Genomic DNA, 13,091 nt, shown 5'->3' with positions numbered 1-13,091 from the left:
AAGGAGGGTGGGATGGGCTTCACCTCTCCTCTAAGGGCAGACGTATCTTTTCCTCTAGGTTGGCTGATCTCGCACGGCGGGCTTTAAATTAGTTTCGCCGGGGGAAGGGGCTACTTTGAGTGGAGAGGATGCTTCGCCAGCATGTAGGGTGCAAGAGGAAGGGAAGCCCAGGTAAGCAACCATGTCCGGGGAGCAGGGGGCTACTACTGTCCTGGGAGTGGGAGGGAGGCACGTGCACCCTCAGGAGGCCTCAGGTGTCTCTACACTAATGCTCATAGTATGGGGAGTAAGCAGGAGGAACTGTGCCTCCTGATTGCAAGTAAGAACCCAGACTTAGTAGGGCTCACAGAAACCTGGTGGGACCCTACCTATGACTGGGCGGTGGGCATTTGGGGATATACCCTATATAGAAAAGACAGGACAGAGGGGAAAGGTGGGGGGGTTGTGCTCTATGTCAAAGAGAACCTCACATCATCAAGGATTAGCTTCAGGTTAGAGGAGGGTCGGGCAGAGGGACTATGGGTCAAACTACAAGGGGGCGTGGCAAAAGGGACCTTACAGTGGGTGTCTACTACAGACCACCCAACCAGGGGGAAGAGCTGGACCAGGACTTCTCCAGTCAGCTTATGGAGGCGGTTAGGTCAAGGGATGTTATTGTCATGGGTGACCTCAACTACCCAGACATTTGCTGGGAGGACCAGACAGCCAGGTCTGACCGCTTGCGTAGGTTCCTGGCTGTATTACAGGACCTTCACCTTATCCAGAAAGTGCACAGCCCCACTAGAGGTAACGCCTTGCTGGAGTTGGTCCTGGCCACGGGGGATGACCTGGTGAGGGGACTGCAGGTCCTTGACCACCTGGGCAATAGCGATCATCACCTGCTGGATTTCATTATCCAATGCAGGGCATCAAGGGCTCACACCAAGGCTAAAGCCCTTGACTTCAGAAAGGCCAACTTCAATGAGCTTAGGAGACTAGTGGGGGGGCACTGAGGGCCCAGAAGGTAGAGATGGGAGTCCATGAGGGATGGTCGTACCTTAAGGCGGCGATCCTCCAGGCCCAAAGGTTCACAGTCCCTGAGAGAAGAAAGGGGGGGGGGTAAGAGTGCTCAGAAACCCCCTTGGCTCAGCAAGGGCATTCAGGAATGGGGGGCGTACAACCAGTGGAAGGGAGGAGCTATCACCAAGGAGGAGTACTCCTCCTTGGCCCGTGAGTGTAGGAAGGCTATTAGGAGGGCCAAATCAGAGATAGAACTCAGGCTAGCGTCCAGGATTAAGGACAACAAAAAGTCCTTTTTCAAGTACATTGGGAGCAAGAAGAGGGCACCAGGCAATGTAGGGCCCCTGCAAGACTCAAATGGTAATCGTGTGGCTACGCCAGACAAGAAAGCTGATATTTTTAAGAGTTTCTTTGCCTTTGTTTTCTTGAACAGGGACCAGGATATCCCAACTACCAGAGGTAGGGACAATCTCAGGGATAGCTCTGTCAGGCCTTCAGTCAGTGCAGATGTAGTTAGGGATGTTCTGGAAGGGCTAGACATTTTTAAATCTGCAGGTCCAGATGCCCTCCACCCAAGGGTGTTGAGGGAGCTGGCAGGCGTCGTTGCGGGGCGCTTGGCCCGGCTGTATGAGCATGGTCATCTGGCCAGGTGCCGGGGGATTGGAAACTGGCTAATGTGGTCCCAATTTTCAAGAAGGGGAGGAAGGAGGACCCAAGTAACTATAGGCCTGGAAGCCTCACCTCAGTGCTCAGATGATCTTGGAGAGAATCATCAAGGAGCACATCTGTGGGGGGCCAGCAGGGGAGATCATGCTCAGGGGCAATCAGCATGGGTTCATCAAAGGCAGGTCCTGCCTGACCAACCTGATTGCCTTTTATGACCAAGTAACTAAATCCTTGGATGATGGTGTTGCCGTGGACATAGTTTTTCTAGACTTTAAGAAGGCCTTTGACACTGTCTCTCACCCCATCCTCATCAATAAATTAAGCGCCTGTGGCATTGATGCCTGCACAGTTGGATGGGTAAAAAATTGGCTGATGGGGCGCACCCAGAGAGTAGTGGTGGACGGGTTGTACTCAACCTGGTGAGATGTCAGCAGTGGGCTACCCCAGGGTTCGGTCCTTGGGTCTGCAGTGTTTAACATCTTCATCAGCGACTTGGACGAGGGGATGGAAAGCACGTTGTCCAAGTTTGCTGATGACACTAAGACGAGGTGGACACACTTGAAGAGAGAGAGAGGCTGCAACTAGATTTAGACAGACTACAAAAAAAGTGGGCAGATGAGAATAGGATGGGGTTCAACATAGACAAATGCAGGGGGCTGCACCTTGGGAGAAGGAATCCACAGCACACATACAGGCTGGGGAGTTGCCCTCTTGAAAGCACAGAGGCGGAAAGGGATCTTGGAGTCATTATTGACTCCAAGATGAACATGAGCCGCCAATGCCAGACCGCAGCCAGCAAGGTGAGCCATACCTTGTCATGCATCCAAAGATGCATCTTAAGCCGGTCCAGAGAGGTAATACTCCCCCTCTATGCGACTTTGGTCAGGCCGCAGTTGGAGTACCGCGTCCAGTACTGGGCGCCACACTTCAAAAGGGATGTGGCCAGCCTGGAGAGGGTTCAGAGGAGGGCCACCCGCTTGGTGAGAGGGCAGCAGGACAGGCCCTACGAGGAGAGACTTAGGGACCTGAACCTGTTCAACCTCAGCAGGAGGAGGCTGAGGGGGGACCTGATGGCTGCCTACAAACTCATCAGGGGAGATCAACAGCAAATAGGTAGAGCCCTGTTCTCCCCAGTATCACCTGGGGTGATGAGGAACAATGGTCATAAGCTGATGGAGAATAGGTTTAGGTTAGAGATCAGAAGGCAATATTTTACAGTTAGGGTGGCCAAAATCAGGAACCAACTTCCCAGGGAAGTGGTCCTCTCCCCTACCTTGGGCAAATTCAAGAGGAGGTTGGATGATCACCTGTCCGGGGTCTTGTGAACCCAGCATTCATTCCTGCCTGTGGCAGGGGGTCAGGCTAGGTGATCTGTTCAGGTCTCTCCTGACCCTAGCTACTATGGAACTACTACTATGAAACTATGCGGCGTAGCACTCCTGGCCCTACCGGCCCAGCCCCAACCGCCCCCCCAACTAGGTGGGGCATGGCTCTCCCAGCCTGGCTCAGCCCCTTCCCCATAGGCACCAGCTGTCCTCCCCCATTCCCCAGGCGTGGCTCTCCTGGCCCAGCCCTCGTCCCCTCTCCCCCCAGCCCCATTGCTGGAGGAGCCCTGCTTCCAGCTCTCAAGGAAGCAAATGTGAAAGCCACAGTTTTAAATTTGGTGCCAATAATGGGCACCATGTTTAAAACTGCAGCTTTCACTTCCCTGTTGAGGATCCCAAGCCCTAAATTGGTACAGGCCCCTGGGCTTGTGCCCACCTGGTCCATTCATTAATCCACCTATGGCTGTTTCCTTACCAAATACCTCAATAACTTGGTCTGCTTTCCCAAGTTGTATTTTCTAGGGTTCCAAGTTGATTTCTTAGGGAAGGTCACAGTGGTGGTAGTGTGTTCTAGCTAGACCATGCCTGAGCATATCTCACTTCCTTCTCCAAATCTGGAAATAGGCCAGGGAGGCTGCTCCACTGCCCCCTTAAAGCTCATGCTTCAGTCTACATTATGCTTGAAAACAGCTGGTGGAGACAGCTGTGGAGCAGCCTCACAAGCATTATTCTAGTTGCAAGTGGGTGGAAAGCAGATGGGCAGAGCATGCTCAAGATATAAACATATGTCAAAAATACTCATGTAACCCAAAAGGCAATATGACAAATTGAAAGGGCAATAAAGTTGTTTTCTTACAGAAATCAGAGGGAAAAGGAAAGGGTTTGAGCCAAAAAGCATGATTCTGACTTGACTTAGGCAATCTAGCAGGCTATCTAGCCTGGACATCATGTAGACATTGGGGCTAAGTACAGACAGTCAAAAGCCCAAGGATGAATTCATAGGCGGAGGAAGAAAACATTATATGGGGGGGGGTGAGTAAAATTTAAACTTAAATGATAGTTCTACACACACATGCAGAGACACGGAGACAGGCACACATATGCAGACAGGATCACACACACAGAAAGACACGCACACACAGACAGGCATACACACACAGACACAGAAACCACCCAGCACAGGTAAATGTGTGGACGAGAAGGGGTGCCAGGAGGCAGATCAAGGCCCCTTCAGTGAGGGAGGGAGTGAGGCAGGGGCAGGGACTGGGGTGAATGGGGCTCTGGGGCGGGTCATGGGAGGGTCAGAGCCCAGGCAGCTTGTCTGGAGGGGCAGGGGGCTCCTGCCATAATGCGCACCCCCATGGCAAACACAGGGGACACATAACCAACCTGGATTTGTGCACGGGGTGGAGGTGAGCTACCGCTGTGGGCTCAACTCTGCACCCCACTGCTGGTGCCCTGGCAGCCGCACAACACCACGTGCCTCCTTTGTCCCATCCTTTGCCCACCTGGCGACAGCAGGCACATGGTGTTGCGTGGCTGCCGGGGCAACAACAGTAGGGCACAGAGCCCAGCCCACAGTGGCACCCTGCCTCATAGATTCATAGATGTTAGGGTCGGAAGGGACCTCAATAGATCATCGAGTCCGACCCCCTGCATAAGCAGGAAAGAGTGCTGGGTCTAGATGACCCCAGCTAGATACTCATCTAACCTCCTCTTGAAGACCCCCAGGGTAGGGGAGAGCACCACCTCCCTTGGGAGCCCGTTCCAGACCTTGGCCACTCGAACTGTGAAGAAGTTCTTCCTAATGTCCAATCTAAATCTGCTCTCTGCTAGCTTGTGGCCATTGTTTCTTGTAACCCCCGGGGGCGCCTTGGTGAATAAATCCTCACCAATTCCCTTCTGTGCCCCCGTGATGAACTTAAAGGCAGCCACAAGGTCGCCTCTCAACCTTCTCTTGTGGAGGCTGAAAAGATCCAGTTTCTCTAGTCTCTCCTCGTAGGGCTTGGTCTGCAGGCCCTTGACCATACGAGTTGCCCTTCTCTGGGCCCTCTCCAGGTTATCCGCATCCTTCTTGAAGTGTGGCGCCCAGAATTGCACGCAGTACTCCAACTGCGGTCTGACCAGCGCCCTATAGAGGGGAAGTATCACCTCCCTGGACCTATTCGTCATGCATCTGCTGATGCACGATAAAGTGCCATTGGCTTTTCTGATGGCTTCGTCACACTGCCGGCTCATGTTCATCTTGGAGTCCACTAGGACTCCAAGATCCCTTTCCACCTCTGTGCCACACAGCAGGTCATTCCCTAGGCTGTAGGTGTGCTGGACATTTTTCCTCCCTAGGTGCAGCACTTTGCATTTCTCCTTGTTGAACTGCATTCTGTTGTTTTCTGCCCACTTGTCCAACCTATCCAGGTCTGCCTGCAGCTGTTCCCTGCCCTCCGGCGTGTCCACTTCTCCCCATAGCTTTGTGTCATCTGCAAACTTGGACAGAGTACATTTGACTCCCTCATCCAAGTCACTGATGAAGACATTAAAGAGTATCGGTCCAAGGACCGAGCCCTGCGGGACCCCACTGCCCACACCCTTCCAGGTCGAGACCAACCCATCCACCACGACTCTTTGGGTGCGACCCTTCAGCCAATTCGCCACCCACCGGACTGTGCAGTCATCCACGTCACAGCCTCTTAACTTGTTCACCAGTATGGGGTGGGATACCGTATCGAAGGCCTTCCTGAAGTCTAAATATACGACATCCACCCCTCCTCCTGTGTCCAGGCATTTCGTAACCTGGTCATAGAAAGAGACTAGATTGGTCAGGCACGATCTGCCCGCCACAAACCCGTGCTGGTTTCCCCTCAGCATAATTTGCCCTGCCGGGCTCTCACAAATCTGAGCCTTGATAATTTTTTCAAAGACTTTACCAAGGATGGAGGTGAGACTGACTGGCCTATAGTTGCCCGGGTCCTCCTTCCTCCCCTTTTTGAAAATGGGGACCACGTTAGCCCTTTTCCAGTCCTCCGGGACTTGGCCCGTGCGCCACGAGCGTTCGAATATTCCCGCCAGTGGCTCTGCAATGATGTCGGCCAGTGCCTTCAGCACCCTCGGATGGAGCTCATCCGGGCCTGCCGACTTAAAGGCATCCAGTTCTTCCAAGTGACTCTGCACCATCTCAGGGTCTACGCATGGAAGTCTGGCACCTTGCTGCTGCCTCTCTACAACCCCAGTGAGAGACTTGTCGTGCCCCTCACTTAGGAACACTGAGGCAAAGAACTCGTTGAGAAGTTCAGCCTTGTCCCCCCTGTCTGTCACCAATTGTTTCTGTCACCAATTGTTCTCCGCAAAGCCCTGTGCACAGATCCAGGGGGCATGTGACCCCCATGCCTGCCTTGGGGGTATGCACAGCAGTGAGAGCCCCCCTGTGCCCCTGGATTAGCTGCCCAGGCTCCAACCCTTCCATGACCTGCCCTGGGGTCCCATTCACTCCAGCCCCTGCCCCTGACTCTGCCCCACTCCCTCCCTCACTGTGGGGGCCTCAATCTACCCCCCCCCACACACATACCCCCCTTCCCATCCACACATTTAACTGCTGGGCACTGTTCCACACATGGCTGGGCCAGGTTGAGTTTCTATCCACCTACAGGCTCTGGCTGCTTGTCTGTGTCTGCACCCTCCCTCCCCACTGCAGCCACCTGGCCCACACCCAGGATGCCCTGCAATACTCTGCACTGAAATTGCTGCCCTGTGTTTACTGGGGCTAAGCCTCATTAGCCCCGGCCTTCCGCCACCTATGGCTGAATTGACTCAGTCTTTGCAGGTTAGTCTAAACTGCATAGATTAAATTGAAACAAGTGAACAGACATATTTACCTTTGATTCAGGAAATGCAGCCACATGCCTGCAGTGGCTCAGGCCAGAAGCCAGGGGGTGCTACAGCACAGCTTTCTGGCACGTAGCCAGAATGGGCTGTGTGTTTGCTTCCTCTTCTTGTTGCCCCAGGGTCTCTGGGACTTGCAGTCCAGAATCACAGCAGTAGGACTCTGCAGGGTTGCTCATTAATTTGTCTTCCTGCTTTCAGGTGCCTCTGGGATTTGTAGTCCACAGCTGCAGCCAGCAGTAAGTTTGAGTTGGGGAAGGGGTGTTTAACCTCCCTGGCCCCAGACCCCAGTCAGGGTTTGCCTGGTGGGGCAGTCCCTCCTCCCCCCCGCAGGACTGGGCTGCATCCCCAGTCAGGCTCGCCCACTCCCTACCCTCTTGTCAGCCAGCCCTCACTACTCCAGCTAGGGAGCAGAGGAGCAGGGCCAGCCCTGCTCTCTGGAGCAGACAGCCCACCCCAGGGCTGCAAAATGCTGGGATGCTGGGGGACTGTGATTTAACTTGAAACAGGAAGGGATCTGGGACAGAAGTTTCATAAACTAGTTTGACCCAAATCAGTTAAGTCTGTTGCACTACATTCAACCAGGTTTCTCTTAAACCAATTTCAGCCATTTTGAAACTGGTTTGTGCACTCTGAGTTTCTGTTCTATTACAGGTTTAAACCAGTTTCTGATCGCTTAAACCAGTTTATGTGTAACTTATGTTCCTAGCCTGAAGAAGGAAATTACGTATACCTGCCAGAAATACATACAAAGTAGAAGGTCTCCTCTGGTTTTGACACAAGGGCTACACTACGGGTTGAGTGAGAAATCCTATACTCCCCCAGCCCTAGCATTTCTCTGAACTCCTGAATCAGGAGGCATTTCATTCTTCCAGGGCTACAGTAAGATTTTTTAATGTTTTGCCCCCTGTTCTATGCAGATCTGGTGGCTGACTAGGGTGGCCATTACAGAGGACATTCCAGTTTTCTGCTACTCTGGCCTCTTTTGATACAAAACCCAATGCCTTTATGTCCTCTATTTTTCTCTTCAAGCCACATGCCCGAAGAGAGAAAAATAGAGGACATAAAAGCATCAGGTTTCATATCAATAGAGGAGAGAGGACAACCGGACTTCCCTCTGGGTGACAAGGGAAGTTTTTTGTGGTACTGGAGAGAACTCATTCATGTAGATGGTTACAAGTTACCCATTCATTCTTGCTGTTCGCTAGCAAGCCCCTCCTCCAGTAGTACCTCCCTGAAACCTCCTTCTTTGCCTATTGAGGTCCTAATAGCTTCAGTAGCTTATTACGATTTTGGGGCAAATAAGCAGGCCTTCCAGTGCCCTCCAAATTTTTAACAAATTTGCTTTGCCTTTATTTGTGTGGACATTGAATATCATAATCTATCATGTGACCCCCCTCCCCATCATCATCTAAGCAAGTGCTTCCCAAATTTTTCCTTTGCATGGCCCCATTTATGGTCCTATTTCCTCAGCTTGACCCCATTTCTTCAGCATGGCCCCTCACTCCCAACCCACAGCCCTCCAATCCCAGGACTCCATCTGCTGATGTTGCAGCCCCATTTGGGGTCACAACCCATAGTTTGGGAACTGCTGATCTAAGCCATACATTGAGATTCTGGAGCTCTGCCTGTGTACCTGGCCTTGCATATGGAACTGGAAGCATTTCAGAGAATGCTACCAAGGAGGTGGAAAAGGCAAACAAAGTATTAGGAATTATTAATAATGGAATTGTAAACAAAATAACAAGTATCATTATGCCTCATGGTGCATTCACACCTTGAATGTACTTCACAAAAGATATAGAAGCACTAGAGAATAAAAATCATGGTATACCTAGGCACAGCGAAACATTTGCAACAAAACAAAATGGAACAGTGCTTTTGAAACAAAACTAAATGAAACAGTCCTGTTGAAATGGCAAAATAGAAGTCGAAATGAAACACCTATTTCGCACAGCCCTAGCAATCAGGCTGGTCAGACATGGCTTGTCCTGGGTGAATCCAGGCTGACAGTTTCTAATCACCTTCTTCTCCTCCAAGTGCTTTGAGATGAATTTCTTCAGGATTTTCCAAGGACTGAGGTGAGACTGACTGGTCTTTAGTCCCCTTGAGCCTCCCTTTTCCCTTTCTTAAATATGGGCACTATGTTTGCCCTTTTCCAATCATCTGGGACCTCTCCTGTTTGTCATGAGTTTTTAAGTGTAACAGCTGCAAAGGCTTGCTTGGCTGCAAGCTGAGTGGGTGAGCTGTGCCTAAGAACTTTGCAAGAAAGGCTGCAAAACGTTTGCAGAGGGTGCAATAGCTTTTCCAAATGTAGATGCATGCTTTTTACTGGAGGATTTGAACTGTAACCTGAGCCCCCATTGCAAGCCCCGGGCTCTGATTGGCTACTATGGAGCCATAAAGCTGAGGGAATGAAAAGCTGCTGGAGAGCTATGCGAGCCTGGAGAAAGGGGTGGAGACTGAGACCCTCCTTCTCTGCAGAGAGACGGGAGCTGAGGTTTACTGGGGAGCAGACTGAAGGACAGAGGAGATCCTGAGTCATAGCAGATGAAGTTGATTCCCCACCCATTTTGGAGTTGTGCAGTCAGGGACACAGGTATCCAGGAAAAGAATGGAAAGGGGTTGGTAAGCTAGCTGGGAGAAACTGCCTGGTCAGGGACCTGCAGAGGGAAATCCCCTCTTTGGGCTGGAAAGGCTTGTACTGTAGGGACAGAGGCCTACAGAGGGAATCCTGTGCCTACATGTGGAGGTGCTGGGGGACAGAGACAGCCCAGAGAGGGAGCGGGCTGTGAGAATCCCAAACCTGCAGGGATGTGTGAGGGGACACTTCACTCCTAGTGTTTGCAGGAGGTGTATTTTTCAGAAAGAAACTAAGGAGAAGAAGCCTATTACCTGCAGTGACTGATTGGAGACGTTTTTTTTTACTGAGTTACCAAGAATAGCAAAGAGTCTATCTCCCCCAGAGCAGCAGAAGCCTCGCCTCTGCCACCTAGTGGTGGGTCACAGTTAAAGCTGTTTTGCCATTTATTGTTGTGGAAAGGAGAGTGTGACTAGAGAGAAATCAACCTGGGTGATTGGGGGGGACTGTTTTGAAATGTTATAACCAGGTAAATGTAATCACTGAGGTTATCTGATGCAAGTGGGACCAATCAGTGTAGTGGAATTATTCATCTATTTATTGCAGTTGTAAATTTAATTCAAATTGTTGGTTTTATTATTAACTATTGCTATTATATATATATTTCTTCTCTTGATTAATCTTTTTTTTTTTTGGTATGTAGTTGTTGTCTAAATGGAGACTGACCAAATGCCAGTCCAATGTAAAACACGATGGTAAACTATGCTCGGAGTGTGAGGGAGCCATGATGAGCGCGTGATTAAATAGCCTCAGCAAGTCAGGGGTTACATGAGACATATGACCACACGGCCGACAGTCACAGCCTCCTGACTGAAAGTCAGCAGATACATGGGGCACATTTTGATTGGCTCTGGAGCTTATAAAAAGGGGCAGTACGCAGGCACCAGGGGGATCCACGCGCCAGTTTGGAGAGGCCTGATCACCCTTTCCAGGATCCTGCATCCCCGATATCCTTCCCCCTTGGACACCCCCACTCGAACATATCACTCGACCGTACCACTCGAACATACTGAGCTCACCTGTTGTTGTTGTTGTTCCTGTCATTGTCCGTGCTGTTGTTGTTGCTTGCAACTGTAACGTTACAAACAGCTGTTAAAAAGTTTTCCTGCATAAACTGTAAGTAAAGCTTCAAGTTATTACATCATTTCAATTCGAGTCCGCATCCCTTTTGTCCCCGGCCTGTTCATATCTGAGGGTTAGCCATCCACCTCATGCCCCGCAAGGCAACAGTTGTGTATAATAAAGAAACCCATTTATTTATTGGACTTAAAGTAAGTTATTGGGCATTGAGGTTGAGGGACACTCCTCTTCAAAGGACACTTCAGTCAGCAGACCTGCCTGAGGGGGTTCCCAGGGCTACTGGCACCCTGAGGATGCAGAATCCAGCGTATTGTCCGGCCTGGTGTGCTGGCAAGGGTTACACAAAGATGATGGCCACTGGCTCTGCAATCGCATCAGCTGACTCAGCACCCTTGGGTGCATCCCATCTAGCCCCATGGACTTGTATATGTCCAACTTTTCTAAATAGTCCTTAACTTGTTCTTTAATCGCTGTTGGCTGCTAACCACCTCCTCAAACTGTGCTGCAGTGCAGTAGTTTGGGAACTGCCCTTGCCTGTGAAGACTGAGGTGAAAAAGGCATTGAGCACTTCAGCCTTTTCTGTATACTCTGTCACAAAGTTGTCTCCTCCCATTCAGTAAGGGACCCACACTTTCCCCGATCCTCTTCTTGTTACCAACATACTTGTAGAAACCCTTCGCATCCCTTGCTAGCTGCAACTCCAAGTGTGCTTTGACCTTCCTGACTTCAACCCTGCATGCCCAACCAATGCTCATACCTTTTCCTTAGCTATTTGTCCAAGTTTCCACTTCTTATAATCTTCCTTCTTGTAATTTAGTTTACTGAAGAGTTCCCTGCTAAGCTAAGCTGGTGTCCTTCCATACTTGCTAGTCTTCCTGCACATCAGGATGGTTTGTTCCTGAACTCTCAGTAAGGCTTCTTTAAAGTACAGGTAGGTCTCCTGGACTCTTCTCCCACCTCAGACTGGCTTCCCAGGGGATCCTGCCCATGAGTTCCCTGAACAAGTCGAATTCTGCTTTTCTGAAGCAAGTTTAACACTAACAAAAGGAAGTTCCTTTTCACATAGTGTGCAATTAAAGCATACAATTTATTGTCACAAGATGTGGAAGGTGACAGTTTAGCCAGATTCAAAAAGGAATTGGACAAATTCTTGGAGGAAAGGGGTACCAGTAGCTATTGAGCATGGAAGTTAAAAGGGATCCCTAAAGATGTGAGAAACTTGCAGGTAGTATGGGAGCCGATTAAGAATACCATATTGTAGGCACAGAGCAAATGCATGCTACAAATAATAATAAGAGGAAAGCGGACCACAAAAATGCCAGCATGGTTTCATGGCAGAGTTGCCAAGGCAATAAGCAGAAAAAGGCATCTTTCAAAAAGTGGAAGTCAATCCTAATGAAAATTAAAAAAGCATAAACAGTGGCAAAGCAAATATAAAACTATGATAAGACAAGCTGAGAGAATGATGAGAAACATGCTAGAGACAAAAGGCATCAATCCAAGTTTTTTAAAGAACATTAGAAGCCAAGGACCTGCCAAGGAGCTTTAAATGATCAGGGTGTAAGAGAGGCTCTAAATGCTGAGAAACTAAATACATTCTTTGCATCTGTCTTCACTATGAAAGAAGTTAGGAAAATTCCCTTACCAGATCCACTCCTTTCTAGGGACAAGTCAGTGCAGCTGACCCAAACTGAGATTTCAATAAATGAGGTTGTAGAGGAAACTAATTAACCAAATTAGCAAATTATGACTTGTTGGCATTCACCCCAGGGTCCTGAAGGAGCTCAGATCAGAAATCGCTAATCTCCCAACTGCAGTTTGTAACCCTGGGTGCTACACTACCTGCGCTTTCACCCGAATTGTGGGAGCCTGGGGTACCTGGTAGCTGGTGGCCCCACCCAGCTCCCTGGGTAGCTGCTGCAGGGTCCCTGAGTGGAGAGCCTCCCCTTACAATCAAACAACCTTGCTGACCATTATAAAACTATTTACAGGATTTAATTATTTAAAAGGTAACATATAACCAATGCAATAGAACAAATGTTACACTGCATGACCTGGTGTTGGTGGCTTAAGGGTTAATGCTTCTTGGCTACACATGACAGTAGGGGAAGGTATACGAATTACCCAGGATAAATAAGGAATCAATACATAAATACAGCCCAGGGCTCCCTCTGGCACCCTGAGGTTGCCCCTCCCCTGCTGTGCTCACCTAGCCACACAGGAGCTTGCAGGAGGGTCTTCCCAAGCTTGGAGTCTCCTCACAGGCAGCTCCTCTCTTGTCCTGCCCTGGCAGGGCTCCCAGGGAAAGAGAGGGAGAATGGACACAGTGCAGCACTCTCCATGCAGCCTCTGTAGCTACTTCTGGAGGGCTCTGCCAGGGCCTCTTAGGGAAAGTGGCAGTAGGGAGATCCCTTCTCTGGTCTCCAGCCTCAGCCTCTCTCCCCCCCCCTCCCCCCTCAGGAAAACTGCTCCCCTCTTTTAACCAAAACTCTCAGCCAATCCCA

General features: G+C 50.2%; 1 long non-coding RNA gene across 1 annotated transcript; it reads left to right on the top strand.

Moving 5' to 3' along the window:
• Positions 1 to 8,925: 8,925 nt before the first annotated feature.
• LOC109285532 (uncharacterized) lies at positions 8,926 to 10,657 on the top strand. The gene is made up of 2 exons (XR_002093282.2): positions 8,926 to 9,465; positions 10,151 to 10,657. It is a non-coding gene; the product is annotated as an uncharacterized LOC109285532 (long non-coding RNA).
• The last annotated feature ends 2,434 nt before the right edge of the window (positions 10,658 to 13,091 follow it).

Source organism: Alligator mississippiensis, chromosome 1, assembly GCF_030867095.1.
Source record: "Alligator mississippiensis isolate rAllMis1 chromosome 1, rAllMis1, whole genome shotgun sequence".
Classification (NCBI taxonomy): Eukaryota; Metazoa; Chordata; order Crocodylia; family Alligatoridae; genus Alligator; species Alligator mississippiensis.
Note: the sequence above shows the minus strand (reverse complement) of the source record. Positions and strands in the feature narration are given on the sequence as shown.